This window comes from Macaca fascicularis, chromosome 3 (assembly GCF_037993035.2).
Source record: "Macaca fascicularis isolate 582-1 chromosome 3, T2T-MFA8v1.1".
Classification (NCBI taxonomy): domain Eukaryota; kingdom Metazoa; phylum Chordata; class Mammalia; order Primates; family Cercopithecidae; genus Macaca; species Macaca fascicularis.
In genome coordinates, this window is record NC_088377.1 from 97,597,338 (window position 1) to 97,614,946 (window position 17,609).

Consider the following 17,609-nt stretch of genomic DNA (forward strand, 5'->3'; position numbering starts at 1 on the left):
ACAGACCTTTCAACTGAAATATATATGTAGTTAATACACAAAAACAAACAAGTAAATGACAAGTGGGATATTTGGTAGTGACAAGTGCTATGAAGAAACACTAAAGCAAAGTAAGAAGAGTAAGAGGAGGAACTGTTTTAGAGACAGTGACCGGGGAGGCCTCTCTGTGAAGGGGAATTGAAGCAGAGTATGGATAGAAGTGAGGGAAGGAGCATTGGGAAGGTCTGGGAGAAGGTTTTTCCAGGACACAGGCATAACCAGGAGAAGCCCCTGAGGCAGGAGTCGCTTGGCACGTTTGAGGTCCAGCCAGTGTGCTGCTCAGCTGGGGTGAGCTTGCAGGGCTGAGAGTGGGAGGAAGCCAGGGAAGTCGCAGAACTTCCCTACTTACGGTGCGTACTTGTAACTGTTCTTCAATTCTCTGATATAAGTGTATCTCCCTGGCTAATTGCAAATTATTTACAGGACCACGCTTTCTATTTTTTTAAATGAATCTCAGTCTGTACCTGGCACCTCACTGGGCATGGAGCTAATGCCAAATAAAAATGTGATGGTTGATGAGTGCTGTTCATACACATTTCCCAGTGGTTCCACCCCCGGGAGGCAGCTATGTGATCAATAAATAGGATGCTAGGAGAGTGGGAATTTCCAGCAGTGCTTCATATTGTCACCTTCGAGGCCTATAGAGAGTTCTGCTGAGGGCAAGGTCATCCTGATGAGGTTTTTTGTTTTTTGTTTTAATGGTGGCTTTTAGCGTAAATTGGCAGGGATTGATCAGGTGCTTCCTCTGGGCTAATGCTCCCTGGGGATCAGGGATGTGGTGTGCACACTCATCTGAGAAGGTCCAGTAATGGCAAGGCAGTCACCAGGGGACCCATGTCCTCAGAGGACCTGGCCCCTCGGAGAAACTGCAGGTTCACTGGGGGAGATTACCAGGACTTTAGACCTCAGGATGAAGAAACACACTCCAAGAGGGTCTGTGGATAGTTACTACGGTGCCCCAGAAAGGTGCCAGGGTAGTGCATGGGGAAAGCCCCCCGGGGTCCTGGCCAGCTTAGAGGCAATGGGGAGAAGCATGCTGGGCAGACTGTGTGGGGTCCAGTCATGATCAGCCTAGCTCCTGAGGGGCTTTGCGTGGCACAGGTGTGAGGATAAGAGCAAAGATTCCGGTAAGGAACAAAGAGACCGTGAGTCTCTAGGAAGCCTGGACTTTTGATTTAGCCAGACTTGGGTTTGAGGCCTTGCTCCTGCCCAGGGTAGAGTAAGCTCCTGTCACTACCACCACCATTACAGGGAATCCTAGCAAATCTATGAGAGCCAGAATCTAGACACAATGCCTGGCGCTTAGTGCTCAACATATACTTGCCCTTGGATAGCCAATGTCAACTTAAATTTGCTAGAATTGTCACTCTGGGCCAGAAGGAGCTGTGTCCTGGCAATGGTGGCAGGGAGTCACCAGCAGGACCAGGTAGGACCCATGGTCGCCACAGTAGCTAGTGCTGTGAGGAGGATGGAGATGCGGGAGGGCTTGCTCCCATAGGGCAGCACCATGGTGGGGCCACTGAGACTGAGACCAGTGCACAGAGGGCTGGGCCTGGCGGTGGCCCCTTTGCACAGGCAGAAGAGCCTCCCAGAAGAGGACTCAATCTGGGCCCGCTATGGGGGCCGGCTGCTTGTAAGGAACGGAATAGACCACCAGAGGAGAACACTTCCCAGGTGGGGCAGTGCCAGGGCAAGACGCTGGACCCGACAACAAAGCCTTCAGTGGTGAAGACAGCAGAGACTCCAAGCTCCCTGTGAAGGAAGTGACTCACCCCGTCCCCAGCCCAGCTCCTTTCCTAAGGAGGAAAAAGGTGAGAATTCCAAAAAGAAATACTCTGTCAGTAAATTCTAACATGGGAGGTCTCAAGGAGCCCTACTTGGCCCCGGTCTAACAGCCAGTAACTCAAAAAGCTGGCTGCTCAGAGACCACAGCACAGTCCGTTCTTAGGACAGAAGTGCAGATGGGTGGCACACAGGCCATAACCACCAACATGGAGTTGCTGTGCCAGGTGCAGCCAGGGCCTCACTCCCGCACCCCGTGGAGCTGTGACAGCTGGTGGCGAGCATTCTGGTGACAAGTGAGCCATGGGCAGGCTTGCGTGGCACAGAGAGCGGGCTTGTTCTTACACACCCGTGAGACACCCTCCGGAAAGTCCCAGAAATACTGGCCTGGAGCTTACAGGTGGAGGAGGTGTGAAGGTCTGCAGGTGCAAATGAGGCCAAGCAGTCAGTGGGATTTACATTGGTTCTGTTAACCTGACCTCATTTGTATCCTCAGTATGGAGACGCTTTGGGACGATAAAACAAGAATAGTGATGATAGTAACGGCCATTTGTTGAGCACCTATTGCAGGCAGGCACTATGCTTAATACTCTAAACATTTTTTTTTTTTTTACTTTTTATCCCAACCCTGAAATAAGAACATTTGAGACAGGAGGAAACTGAGGCTGATCATTCATGTAAAGCTTGCGGCAGCATCTGGGAGAGGTGTGGGAAAGCACAGTAATAGGACCCAAATGTTCACAGCAGAAGCAGTCCCTAGCTTCTGACCTGAAGGGGCCCTTCTCTGACCTGCTCGCTGCTCTCTCTGGACTCAGCAGGAGCCTCCACGCTCCAGGAAGGACGTGGGGCAAAGCTCTGCTTTTTGACCTAGGCATCTCCTTTTGAGGGAGTGGTGAGTTAGCCAAAGGGGGCATGGAAATGACTGTGAAAATGGAATGGCAGCTGGAAGAAGGTCATGATCCAGGAAAGGGCATGAGGAGGGCAAACTGCAAAAGCCTGAGGCACTGTAGGGATGGGAATGTTGAATGGTATAATGGCACATCAGGGTTTTCATGACTTTGATGCAAGGGGAAAGTGATTTTCACCTCAGACTCAAACTGGAAGTTTTTCTCCCTACCAAAAGGCAGGATGCCAGAGAAACAGATCGTTTCCCGCCTGGGTAAGAGTTCGGTGTTTCTCCAGTGCTCCACTCTGACCTAGCAGAGAGTCAGCAGAGACCATCCCCCAGTCACTTCATCCAGCAGAGGATTTTCCACATGTGCTATGGGCTCTGTTCTGGAATGCATGCATTTGTCCAAAATAGTCACAGAAGAAAAGAAACTCAGAATACATAAGGTTGGAGTGAGGCAAACTAATTTTTTCTGAATGATTGCATTTAACACATTGAAAGTGGAAGTTTAGCATCCCATCATTTCATTGTATACCCACTTTGGCTGGATTGGGCTTCAAAGATAGCCAAGCATTCTCTAGCTGTCCAGGATTGCTATGGAGGGCCGAATCTTGTATTACACGGTTGTCTATGTTATGTAAAGTAACTAACATCAGATTCTCCATACAAGTCTAATTCTCATAAAGAAAACAATATTGCAGATTAGAACTTTGAAGCTGACATTGAAGGAATTGTGTGTCAGTTCTTACAGTCCTTGTTTTTTTTTTTTTCATCATGAGAGATGAGGAAAGGAGAACAAACACCAAGTCTGCATGTAAATTGCAGTGCTATGATACACATAGATTGGGCAGTTTCAACTGGCTTTCAAGGCTGTTTAAGATCCAAGTGTGACTAAATGCTGATCACAAAAAGGAAGACACATCATTTGAAACAATCACTGGGGGGTATTATTGTGGCATCCCTTTGGGGGAATCCAGAGGCCCAACTTAACCCTCTCTAACTTCCACACATTGAACAACTGAGTACTGAGAGAGGCTCATGGTGAAGAGCACTGGCCCTAAAATATCATTAACATCATTACCCTCCCCTACAAGCCCAGTCAGAGGTGGAAACCCTTAAAACGTGGGTGGAAGTCCATGGACCAACCATGGAATTCTGTGCTGTGTGCTTAGCTGATGCCATTTCTTCCTCTGGGCTTAGCTGATGCCACTTCCTCTTTTGTGCACTGCATCCATAAAAGAAGCCATTTTGGGTAAGGCCAGAAAGGATGGGAATAAGCTCTTTTTTTTTTTCTTCTATCCTCCAATTCTCTCATTAACTCGGGGCCAATGGAAACTGGGAATCACTTATTATGATTCCTCCTGAGACTGCACAGAACACACATGGCATATTCCTCCCAAAGCTGCTAGAAACCTAGTATGGTGTACCCTGCTCTGCAAGCAAGACGCCAATGCTGGAGCACAATTTCACTGCACTTTATACTTCAGCTCTTGCCAGAGCAGCCTTGACTCCTCCAGACACAATGTTCATAATCCAGGTGCAAAAATCAGGTGCTGGAATTCATGTCAGTTAGTTTTCTTTTAAGAGCCAAAGACTCCTTACCAGTGACTCCTCCCTAATCTGTTGCCTGCTACAAACTGGATACTGTAGCAACAGGGATCTTCTTGGCAGGCAAAAGTAGGGAGTTCAGCCACTCCAGCATTGCTGAGCAGAGTGTGCTTCAGGTCATCTTGCCATGGCAATGAAATGTTTCCAGCTATTTCCTTAAGGTTCATTTCCTAAGAACAAACCATGATTCATGGCACTAGGGGAGGTGAATTGAATTAATGCCTAATTGGTAAGTAAAACAATTAAATCTCTTAGTTTTAAAACATATCTGCAAGATTACTCTAAAGTAACTATAGTTTAGAAATGTACAGTGAATACTTTGAAGGTCTAGACTTACACCAATCTGTTTCCTAATATTTACGAATGTGTATTAGAGTTCTGTCAATCAAGATTTGATTCACTTACTTATTCAACAAATGTACTATGCATGTAGTGTGTGCAGCTACTGTCCTAGGCACTGGGGATGCAGTATTACCTTCAAGGAACTTACATCTAATCTATACTTCATATATTCAAAATGGGTGAATCTTTGCTTGACACTATTAATGAGGTCAAGTACAATCACACATATTTTCCAAAGAGTTAGTTTAACCTTTCAGCTGGTCTCCTATTTGTCCTGTCATGCTCTAAACATTGTATTACAGGTGTGCCATACCTTATCCTTCCTGTTAAAACAGCAGCCTCCCAGCCCCTGTCCACATTCTTGCTGTTATCTCAGCCATCCCCATCGCCCACATGTCACAAATTTACTCCCTCATAACATATCTACTTGCACAATGTCCCTGAAATCCTGTTTAAAATCCATCAGTGTTTTGCTCAAGAACCTTCACTAGTCTTTTATTTCTAAATAAAACATTTGCCCTTCTTTAAGGTCCTGAATCTCAAGTCATTTAACTTAATTAAACTTGTTTTCTGTTATTTAATTAATTCATTTAATCACGTAATCAATCACTAACCAACAAAGATTTAATAGACACCTATGGTATATCGGGTGGCCCTGAGCCACCAAAGGCATTGGTAGCAGATGCTGTGGTGGCCACCCGATTCCTCCTTCAGGTCTGAAGCCCTCCCCACTCAGCATGACAGGGGTGTTGGTGGCTGAGGGCTCCCAACTGAGTCCCTCTTTGGCAATTGCTCTTGGCTGAAGGGAGCTGCCTTCCCAAGGTTACTCCTGCTCATTGGAAGCAGTCAGCACTGATAATAGGTTGATGTGAATGTCAAAGGTTTGAGATCCTTACTGCAACTTGCAATGAGTTTGAAGGGGCATCCTAGCTCCAGAGTTCCCTGTTGGATTGGACTGAAGTTCAACTTCTCTCAGCCCAATTCCACTTTCCTCACTCCATTACAGGCTCAAGAAGCTTACAGTCTAACAAAGAAATCAGACAAATAAGTGGACAAATAAAACAGTGTGGTAAGGCTCACGCCTATAATCCCAACACTTTGGGAGGCCGAGGTGGGCGGATCACCTGAGGTCAGGAGTTCGAGACCAGCATGGCCAACATGGTGAAACCCCGTCTCTACTACAAATACAAAAATTAGCTGAGTGTGGTGGTGCATGCCTGTAATTGCAGCTACTCGGGAGGCCGAGGCAAGAGAATCACTTGAACCTGGGAGGCGGAGGTTGCAGTGAGCCAAGATCATGTCATTGCACTCCAACCTGGGGGATAAGAGTGAGACTTTGTCTCAAAACAAAACAAAAAGTGTGGTAAGAGATATGACAGGGGAAGGTCTATGTTACAGGGGGAGAGGAGAGTTCCTGCAGGAACTGAGCTCTAAGTGAGATGTGCAGACTGAGCCAGAGACATCCAGGAGAACTGGCAGGACCTGGGAAGAACAGAAGGGTGGCCATCCAAGATAACAATATGTGTGCATGTCCAGGGAAGAGAGGGCATCGGGCGCTGAGGAATGGTGAGAGGCACTGGGGAATGGTGAGGGGCACTGGGGAATGGTGAGGGGAACTGGTGAATGGTGAGAGGCACTGGAAAATGGTAAGGGGCACTGGGGAATGGTGAGAGGCAAGGCTGGAGAAGAAGGGGCAGAAAGAGGGTGTGTGGCATAGATTCTGAAGTCCTAGTTAGCCATGTGGACAGATTTGGAAGTACTGAATGGTTTTCAAAACAGGAGTGACAGGATTCGATTTGCATATTGGAAACAGCTCTCTGGAAGATTGATGGGCAGCAAGAGAAGATGCAAAGAGGCCAGTTAGGAGCTGCTGCTGAAGGCCATGGGAAAAATGACTGTGGATCATGGCATTGAGGGTGGAAAGCAATGAATTGATTTGAGGACCATTAATGAGACAGAATCAGCAGGATGACTTCCTGGATAAAGGAAAAGGGGAATGGTAGTGCCACTTGCTGGAGTAAGGAGACTGGAGGAAAAGCAGGCTTGGGCTTTGGGGTTTGAGGTAACTAAAAGATACCTCATCACAAGGAGGAGTCCCTCTTCTGGACACACCCAGCCTCTCTTCCAGGGGATGGTGCTCCCTCTACTAACTAGCTGCTTGGTCATCTCTCCACTCTTCTGGCTGCCTTTCTACAGCCTTAACCATGCCCAAGTGACATGGCTGTTATCTTCATTAGAACTCCCCACTAAACCAGCATCTCCCCCAGTCAACCACCCGATCTCCCTCCTTCCTTCATGCATAGACATCCTTGGCAGAGTCCCTTATACCTGCTATCTCTGCTTCCTCAGAGGCTTCTAAGAGTTCTTGTGCTTTCCTCAGAAGGATTTTCCAGTCACACTCAAGTTCACAGAAGTCTGGCATCTTCATCTAATACTGCACAGAACTGCTCTCACCAAGATGGCTAAAGACCTCCATGTTTCTGGTTCACAAGACATGCCAGTCATTATCATGTCAGCTGACCACTTCCTTCCGTTGGTTTCTCTGACCCACATGCTCCTGGGTTTTGTGATCTCTCTGGCTGCTCTTTTCCAGTCTGCCTTAAAGACACCTCTTGTTCACAAACATTGATGTCCTCTAGAGTTAAAAAACTAGGCTCTTTTTACTTCACAAACATCCCCTGGGCAATGTTATTATTGTCTTTTTGTTGAAGATTTCCAAACCTGTGTCTGCAGGCTAGCTCTCCTCAGCCTCAGACCCACATGCCCACCTGCCCGTTCAGTGCTTACACTGGGGTAAGAAGCAGAATCTTTGGTGAGTCTGAGGGTATGTGGCAGCTCCTTCTGATGGTGCCCAGTTTCTCCACCGAGTAGGAGGCAAGGCCATGTTTAGGGGTGTGGGAGTTGGTGACAGGGTAGCAGGTTTAAGAGACTAGTGGACATTTGCTGTATCTTCTTGGGAGAATGGAACCAGGAGAATGTAAAAGGCGGTATGTAGGATCCAGCTGCTAATGGAAACTATGAATCCATAGGGTTCCTGCCTTCTAAGTTGTGGGATTTCTCCAGCACTCCAGTAAATACCATGGGTGTGGATCAAAAGTTGGACAGTAACATTCTGCCACGTGGATGAGACAGAAGGACCATGCAAGGAAAGATCCTGGCAGAGGGAGTTGCAGTGACAGGCCCTGGCATGAAGATAGAAAATAAACAGACTTGGGGGCAGTGGAGGATTGGATGTTTGAATTTTAAAATGCAGAGGCAAAGCCAGATTGGGGTGATGATATGGTGCAAGGAGAGACTGTAAGTGTTGGTCAATGACATGAAGTGGGAGTGCAGGTCCCTGGAGACGAGGATGTCAAGGGTCTGAGAGGCTCAGTATTGGTCATTCCTAGCACTGGAAGGAGCTGGTAGGACTGGGGCCAATGCTAGTGAGGTCAAGGGGGAGCTCATGGGCAGTCTGCAGAGGACACCAGTGACAAAGAGCAGAGATAAAAAGGAGTTCAGAGGAGCTTCCAGGAGGGAGAAAGAAGGCTTGGGGAGGGAGGGAGTGGAGCTGTGGAAGAATGAACCTGTCATAGGAGAAGGGTCTTCCGGGAAGGGGTGGAAGCTACAGAGAAGAGCCGGGTGTATCACAAACAGATCGCTGACCCCAGGAATCAAAAGGCAAGCTTGAGTAGAGGGAACAGCTTAGGAGTGAGAGGATACATTGTGTGATACATCCAGGTGCCCACCCTACATAATGGAGGTAGGAGACTGACCATACGGTGTCCAACTGAATCGGTCCCAAATCTTCCTTTGTCTGCGGGCAGGTGAGAAGAAGTTTCAGGACTCCGGCAAGGAGTCAACAGAAGCAAGCTGGACGAAAGCAAGTTCTGGCCCAAAGCGGAGGCCAGAGGTAGAATTTTTGCCTCCCAGTGTTCCTAAAGCCACCTTCATTGTAGGGGTAACTAAGTACTCTTGGGGGAGAAGCCTGCTCTGGCCCAGTTAGATTTGCGGAACTCTGAAAGCCGGGCTCCAGATTGGGGTACTCTAGGCATTTCATGTTCCACTCATTAGTTAACTCATTCATTCACTCTTTAATCCATTCGCTTATTCCTAAAATGTACTTTAGTTGTTTCTTCCCTTCCTTCCTCACCTGAAAAGGTTTAAGGTATTCATATTAGCACCGACTATGTGCCAGGCACTGAGCAAGGGTTTTAGAAATATATAGCTCCCTATGATTCCTTTGCCATGTTCCCTTCTATTAAAACAAAATCTAGCCTTCTGGCATGGCCTAGACCAAATTTCACCTACTTCCTGAAAACTAAATCATGTTGGCCACCATCTCTTCTCTTTGGAATTCTTTTAGTACTTATTCTCCGAATCACATATTTTGCTATGTAACTACATTTTTTTCTAGCTTACCGTGCCTGTCCAATGAAACTGTAGGCCCTTGGGGATGGGGACTTAGTAAATAAATTTTAAGTGCTTCTAATATCTACTGAAGACATAGTAAGCCCTCAACAACAGGAATTACATTCTAAAGAGACATGCCTCTCTGCAACAGAGTCGTTCTTGATGATGCGCTATAACGAGACCTAATAATGAACTCTGAGTTTCTCAGGATACTCATTGGAGCGTGAACAGTTTAAAGTACAAGGTCAGCTCCAGGAAAGACAGAAGATAAAATGTGAAGAGCAATAGAGTAGCAATTTACATTTGTTCTCACCAGACTAAAAGAATACATTATAATATAGTGTCAAGTTAATGCTGGAGCTTTGGAAAGTATAATGTTACACAGACATATTTTGTTGCACTCATTTTAGGTTTCCAAGAAGTGTGCTGGAATTATGTCTCTCTTGGAATGAGCAACTGCTTAGCAAGACAAATGTCAGATTCTAGAACTTGACCCCAGGACACTTTTCTAATACAGTGATCAAGTGACCTAGTTTGAGGAAATGACAAATAAATGTCATGGATTTCTCATTCAGCTGTCACTCTATGGGTAGGAGAGCAAGTAGGAGGAAAAGGGGAATATTTAGAAGTTCTAAATGGGGCCTTTAAAATGCCAATGTGGAGACATAGGAAAACTGGTTCCCAACATGGTCTTCCTTTGACCAAATTACTTTTTTCATTGCCCATCTGACAATGTTTCCCTGATTCCTATACCTTATTATCACTAAGCTTTATTTCTCCACATCTTGTTTTCTTCTATGATTTTATGTTCTGGCTTTTTATTTTATGCTCCTTTCCTCCTTATAATCTCCTCTATCTCCTTCCCCAGCGTTTAAAAGATATATCTTTTTAATTAAACATTTTTATTTCAATGCCCAAAGTGTAACTTGTAGTGAGAAAAAGACTCAGCTTGCACCCCAGGGGCCAGGGCAGCAATTCTTTATAAGTGGTTGCTCTTTCAGGTTCCTGTCCTTAAAAATCTGTCTGCCCTGACCCAGTATTTCTACAGCATCACGCAGGAAGTACCTCTCTGGTGCATCTGGAATTCCCAGAAAAAAAGCACATTAAAGCTGGTAATTTTAATGCTTAATTTCATTATAATCTTAGATCCATTCATAGATCGTCCATGTACAAAATGTTTTTTTAATATGCAGCTTGCAGTGCTTGCAGCTTTCAGTTTGTCAGAGGGTTTTTGTTTTTTAGCATCCACTGCTATGTGTGGCAGGCAACTGGTCTACAGATACAGATAGAAATTAACTGCATTCCCATTCCCTGCTCTTGTGGATCTCGCCATACTAAGGATAAAATGAAATCTGGCATATAATCTTACATGACTGTTCTGGTTTCCATTCCTCCACCCTTTCTGTGTGAAATGCCTCCTTTTTGGGAGGGGGCATGAGGAGTTGCCTACTATTTCATCCAGGCCTAAGGACCCATGAGATGGGCAACATCTATACAGCATCTGTGGAAAGCAGGGAGCCATTCAGGCACATCAACTGCCCAGAGAGCTGAGAAGCTTGAAGCCCAGCAGACCTGGCTCAAAGATCACGTGGCTGTTCTTGCTCTCCCGCTCAGGGCGGCATTCTCCCCTTGTTATACCTCAACTTGGAATGTCAACCTCAGGATCTGGGAGGACAGAAGATTGCCACTCTCCTTAAACGGCATCCACTACTTTGAACACTTATTGAGCAACTACCAACACCAGACAATTTGAACATTCACTGAGCAACTACTTGAATATATGTAATTGTTAGATGCTTTACATACATTGTCTTATTTTTTACAAACCTGTTAACTAGATGTTTATGTTACCCCCATTTTAAGAATGAAGAAATCCAGACTCAAAGAGGTATAATACCTTGATCAAGGTTGATATGGGTCAATGCAGTGGCTGCAACCTGGATCGAAATTGATCGTGTTTAAAGAAACAGACAACAAACAAACAAACAAACAAAACCAAAAAACGAATACCCCACACTGCCCCTCTCTGGGATTCTCTGCATGGTTGCCAAGCCAACAAGGGAAACTGACAAGCACTTGTCGGAACTGCATTCATTCAATCACTTATTTATTCAACAAGGGTTTTCCTGGTACAACAGTACCAGCTTAAGGGAGGCAGTTCCTGAATTCAGGGTCTGTCACATCAGGAGACACACAGCAATCTAATAGTTCAACTGTTGAACCTCTTTTTCCATGTGTCTTTCTAATCATTAAAAAAAAGCCATCAAGTTATTTGTATTATCTTTTCTTTTCGTTTTTCTTTTTTTTGAGATGGAGTCTTGCGCTGTCGCCCAGGCTGGAGTGCAGTGGCGCGACCTCGGCTCACTGCAACCTCCGCCTCCCGGATTCAAGCGATTCTTCCGCCTCAGCCTCCCAAGTAGCTGGGACTACAGACACCCGCCACCACGCCCGGCTAATTTTTGCATTTTTAGTAGAGACGAGGGTTTCACCATCTTGGCCAGGCTGGTCTTGAACTCCTGGCCTCGTGATCCACCCGCCTCAGCCTTCCAAAGTGTTGGGACTATAGGCATGAGCCACGGCGCCCCGCCAGTTGTTTGTATTATCTTTAATAGACATTCAATTAGCTTTCTTTTAACCGAATAAATTCAACATTAATCTCAGTGCTAACACTGGGTTCAGTTGACACATTGTTTCAGAATCCAAGCCTTCTGCATCCCACTTTCAACCATTTTTTTAAAACCTGTGTATAAAAATAGTTGTTCCTTGCTCCAATAAAGAGATTGGAAAATCCAAATTCACAAACTAGACAGGGTATGAGGGAATATTAATTAGCATGACAAACACCCTCCCTTTATAAAATAATCCACTGTCTCTTAAAAAGGCTAACAGTGAACGAATACTGGTATTAGTAAAGAAATCACTGGGCAAAGAAACACAAAGAGAAAGAAAGCCAAGTGAAGTTCCGGAAATTACAACAGCAGAACGATGGGCCTTGGTTTACAACATTGGGACTTAAAGATGACTTTTTGGAACAAGCCCACTGGGCACGGCCAGGAAAGGAAATTTCCAGTTGTAATCGATGAGTTTGTAAGACTTTGTGCAAAGAATGCGGGGGTGGAGGAAGAACTGGGATCTACTCGGGTTTCTAAATTTATCCGTTTAATTTACTCATGAACTCTGCTGTGTAAAAGAAAACACATTTCCCACTAAAATCTCCTATTTTATCAACGCAAAATTTTCCTGCTTTCTATTAAGCAACAAGGTTACAGCAAGTGTAACAAACTCAATGTACTTAGTGATGATCTTTCCTGCTCCAGCCAATTCATCCTATCACCTTCAGCCTGGCTCCTACCCTGGTCTTCAGTTTACACTTGTGTCTCAGCCCTTATCAGCTCCCCACGAAATTCCTGGCTGCTATTTTAAATCGGGTGCTATTTTAAATCTGTTACTACTTTAAATCGGGTCGCGCCCATTCTTCGTGTCGGTGAGAGAGGGGCTGCGCTTCAAGTTGCGCGACCACACAGTGGGGAGTAAACGGAGACGGTGACTGGATTGCCATCCGCCCGCTTCACAGCGCAGGGCTCACGCACAGCGCCCCTGACTGGCCGCTCCGGGCGCCTTCTCCATGCCCCGACGCGTCTCGGCCGCGCGGGCTCCACGCGCAGCCTTAGTAGGCTCCGAAACTTGGATCAGCGCATCGATCCCTGAGAGGGCTCTTCCTTCGGCCCCATCACTCCCACAGTGGAAGGGCGGCCGCCTCCGGAAGGCTGCCCGCGCCCGCATCCGCGTCCTTGCCCGGCCGAGCCCCGCGCGGGCCCCGAAGAGGTGCCGGTAGCCAAGCGGCAGCTAGGTGGGCTCTTCCCGCGCCGGAAGTCCGCGCGTGCGCGCTGGCCGGCCTGGAGGGCGCGTCCGGCGCAGAGGGGCGGCGGGGGCGGGGCCGCGGCCGCTCGCAGGGTGTCCTCTTCCCCGCCCCCCGGCGTTCGGCGGTCGCCGTGACAACCGGAGCGGCTGCAACTGCGGCTGGCTCGCGAGTCCCGCGTTGCCTCCAGGCGGTACTTCTAGGCCGGCAGCAGCTGCCCAGTCTCCGCGATCTCCCCGCCTCCCGGCCCGCTGGGAGGGGCTGACCCGCCCTCCGCCCGCCCGCTGGAGAGTGAGCGGCGCCCGGCCGCCCAGCCAGCCCGCCGTTCTCCGGCCGCCGTTCGGGCGCGCGCAGGGAGCGGGCGCGACTATGCCAAGATGGTCTTGCAGACGCAGAACAAGCACCGGGAGGCGGCCCGAAGCCGCCCCAGCAGCCCCGCATCTCGCAGTCGCCGCTGAGTGGGGCGCCGGACGTCGGCGCCGGGGAACCCGGGCCCGAGCGCGCGCCGCCGTCCCCAGGGCGCAAGGGCGCCGGGGGCAGTAAGGGGCCCCGCGCCGAGCCCGTCGCACCGCCCGCTGGGGGCGCCCTCAGGGGGCGCCTGGCCGCCCGGCTGCGCTGGGCTCTGGGCCTGCGGCGCGCGGGGCGCGGCCGGACCTGGACCACGCTCCTGTTAGGTGAGCAGCCCGAGCGCAGGCGACGCCGGGACGCGGAACTTTGAGACGCGGCCCCCCTCCCCTCGCCTTGGTTCCCCTCCTCTGCTTCAGCCCCGTCGAGCCCCGTCGAGCCCCGCCGGCCGGACGAGCCAGTTTGCAGCCCTCTCCGACTTTTTCTCTGGGACGTTCTTACCTTCTCCTTTCCCCAACTCCCTGGCTCAGCTCTCCTCGCACGCTTCCCACCCGCGCTCTGCCTGGGCTTTAAAAGAATGGCCCGGGGATCAACAGCTGCCCGGCCTGGCCGCGGGCGGCAGGTCTTGACTAACGAGACTTGGGCGCTGCTGATTGGCATGACCGGCCGCCTTCCTCGTTATCTCGGCCTCTGACCGCCAGGATGGTTTGCTTTTGGCTTGGAAACGATTACGTGGAGCTCAAAGCAAAAGCACGTTCCATGTCCTAGAGAGTTGCTTAAACTTATAATTAAATTTTAGCGCGCTTTTTTCTTCTTGGCCGCAAACGCCGCTGGTGGCGCTTTATTTGTGATTCCCCTCCACAGGTCACTTTCTAGGTTGTGTTGTGTTTGGGGCGCCCGAGCCTTAATCCTCCCTGCTGGCCTGGGAACCTTTAGTGAGGAGGGCCCTCCTCCCCTCCGTCTGCCGTGCACCAAATGGATAATGTGTAATGATGTGCTGAAAAAAGTAAAGTTGAAGCATTCGTTATGTTTCGGACTGACTTCAGGTTTCCTTTGTTTCCTGTTTGACATTTCGATAAGGCAAGTTATAACAGTTTGGATAACAGGCCTAATTTTTATAAGTCAACTAGTGAAATGCTGTAACATTGCTTTTCTATATGCCTCATTGGGCTTTTGGCTACTGAACTATTTATTTACTGTTGCTTTATCCCTTAGTATATTTTCAAATTACCTTGGTGACCCAAAGTTCCCTTAGCCAGGAGTTGGAGTCCAGTATAAGTCAAGGAATAGGACACAGCAAATTGGCTTCCCCTGAGATCACAGCCACCACTAAAAGCCACTTAGTCATAAAAAGCTAGTCATCTCTGTGTGTATGTTTTAATGGGCTCAAGAAGGTTGTTTTTAGGGTAGTTTTTTTTTCCCTATTGCAGATTCAAGCCTAGAAAAACTGAGGTTTTTTTTCCCTAGCAAGTCCCCGCCCCCCCCCCCCCCACACTTTTTTTTTTTTTCTCAGTAGTGAGCTTGAAAAGCTGTCTAGTCTGCAGGTTAGAAAAGCTCACCTTGGGGAGGCAGCACGTTACGGTGGACGAGGCAGAGCTTTCAGATCTAGTACGCAGCGGTTCAGTTTGGTTTAAGTTTCAGGTTCCTGCCTTTGTGAGTCTTTCCTTCTCTGCTAGTGGGGGGTTATCACATGGCGAATTTACTCCACAGGGATCCACAGGGATCTGCTAAGGATCATAACTAAAAGGGGTGGGTGATACATGGGAAGATACTTTGTGTTTAGAACACTTGACACATTGTAGTTGTTGTAATAAAAGCAAATATGTGATGCTGATTTGAGATCTGATGACAGGATGGAGTTGCATTTTTATTGAATGACTAGTATAAACATTAACCACTTTGTAGTAAAATATAGAATAGCATTGCTTCTTCAGGGATGGTACGATAACAAATCTTAGAATAATGATATTTATTGCTATTTTCTGCATATTTTCTTTTTTGATTGCATTTCCTTTGTGTCTTCTTTGGATGGATGCATGACTTATAGTTGGATGACTTATCTTTGGATTTAGTAATGCCCATACCTAAATACAGTTTTGTATTAATGTAACAGTATAGCACGTTGCTTGACTTGCCCCTTTGAGCATTGAAAGGAGGTACAGTGAATGTGGTAGACCGTATTCTTGGGTGTACCCTGGACCATGACCATCAGATGTGTGGAAGCTGGATGAACAGACCTAGGTCTAGAGACTTACTGTCCTTGTTAACCCTCTGCATGAGGCCCCAGGGCACCTTGAGAGATGATTGGGCCTGGGTTGCTTTTTTCTCTGGCTCTGTACCCTCATAGACTGATGTCAGACCTGTTTCTTCCCCACGATTATGCCCTGCCACAGCATCAAAAAACCACTCAGATCCTGCAGAGAGGAGCAGAGTTTAGACATTTTTGAAAGCTGCCTTATTTCCTGTTTCCTTCCTGCCTCCCAGGATGAGTGAGAGTTGAGCTGACATTATACAGTATTTCAGTGTGGGACTTTAAAATAGCTGTTTGGTTTTCCGCATTGCATTGCATATTCTTTTGTTCATCAAGAGTTCATTTGTAACTGATCAAAAAAAGAACAGTTATAACAACTAAATATTAAGCTAGACAGAAATGGATTCATTTCTATTTAGAAAGTAATTTTGTAACTTGAAGCTCCATGATAGAAACACACATTTTTAAGAGTTAGAAACTGACTGGGGCTTTCCTCCATAGGTTCTAATCACTGATGAGGAACTCACTGCCTACCAACATGGTCTTTCCACTGTTGGGCAGTGTTAAGCATTGTTGCAAAGTCTGTTTTAATAAATATATGTTTTTCTGATTTGGGGGCATTATTTGCTACTTACTTAGTGGTAACATTTGTAAAGAGGGGTTCTTGACATGTATATTTTTAGAAGTTTCAACCTGATAGCTTCCTCATGCAGAGGCAGCTGTGACATAGTAAGAACCTTAACAATGTTTCCCAAACTTTTTTGACCACAGCCCACATTATAAACAATACAGTTTATATTAAACCTGTTCACACTTCCAAAATGCAACTCAGTACATATATGCATAAGTCTGTATGTTTGTTGATCTATTTATGTATGCCAGTGCTCCGTCAGGAAACAATGGAGTATTTTCAGAAGTGTGGGCAGGTTTAAAGAACCCACAAAGGATATTGAATCACCACCCAAGGATTGTCACCAACAGGAAGGTGCTACCACCTCTGGGTCTGAAGGGAAAGGGGAGCTTTATCAGAGGCTGCACTCAGTGAGAGCTGTGCTGGGGGAGCGAAGTCACTCCAGAAGAGTGACCTCAAGCACTTTCCCTGCACCCTCTGGTCTCCCTCTAGTGTCTCTCCCTGGCTGAAGCTACTAGAAACCCTTGGGCAAGGGGCACAGCTGAAACACTCTGTAGGGTTAGCCTCTTGGGGCTGAGAACAGGGTAGAGAAGGGAGAAGAATGGATTTGAAGAGGTAAATGGAGACTAACCAGCACTTATATGCATATATTTAAGACAAAAGTTTCATGTCACAATGTATATATTTTTTAATCTGGAGCTGTATCTTTTTATTTATTTATTATTATACTTTAAGTTCTAGGGTACATGTGCACAACGTGCAGGTTTGTTACATATGTATACATGTGCCATGTTGGTGTGCTGCACCCATTAACTCGTCATTTACATTAGGTATATCTCCTAATGCTATCCCTCCCCCCTTCCCCCACTCCATGACAGGCCCGTGTGTGATGTTCCCCTTCCTGTGTCCAAGTGATCTCATTGTTCATTTCCCATCTATGAGTGAGAACATGCGGTGTTTAATTTTCTATCCTTGCGATAGTTTGCTCAGAATGATCGTTTCCAGCTTCATCCATGTTCCTGCAAAGGACATGAACTCATCCTTTTTTATGGCTGTATAGTATTCCATGGTGTATATGTGCCACATTTTTTTAATCCAGTCTATCATTGATGAGCATTTGAGTTGGTTCCAAGTCTTTGCTATTGTGAATAGTGCCGCAGTAAACATATATGTGCATGTGTCTTTATAGCAGCATGATTTATAATCCTTTGGGTATATACCCAGTAATGGGATTGCTGGGTCAAATGGTATTTCTAGTTCTAGATCCTTGAAGAATCGCCACACTGTCTTCCACAATGGTTGAACTAGTTTACCCTCCTACTAACAGTGTAAAAGTGTTCCTGTGTCTCCATATCCTCTCCAGCACCTGTTTTTTCCTGACTTTTTAATGATCGCCATTCTAGCTGGTGTGAGATGGTATCTCATTGTGGTTTTGATTTGCATTTCTCTGATGGCCAGTGATGATGAGCAT

The 17,609-nt window shown here is 47.0% G+C and overlaps 1 pseudogene; it reads left to right on the plus strand.

Annotated features, from left to right (window-relative positions):
* Positions 1 to 13,200: 13,200 nt before the first annotated feature.
* LOC102118199 (protein C-mannosyl-transferase DPY19L1-like) overlaps positions 13,201 to 17,609 on the plus strand; it is a 105,567-nt pseudogene continuing 101,158 nt past the window's right edge.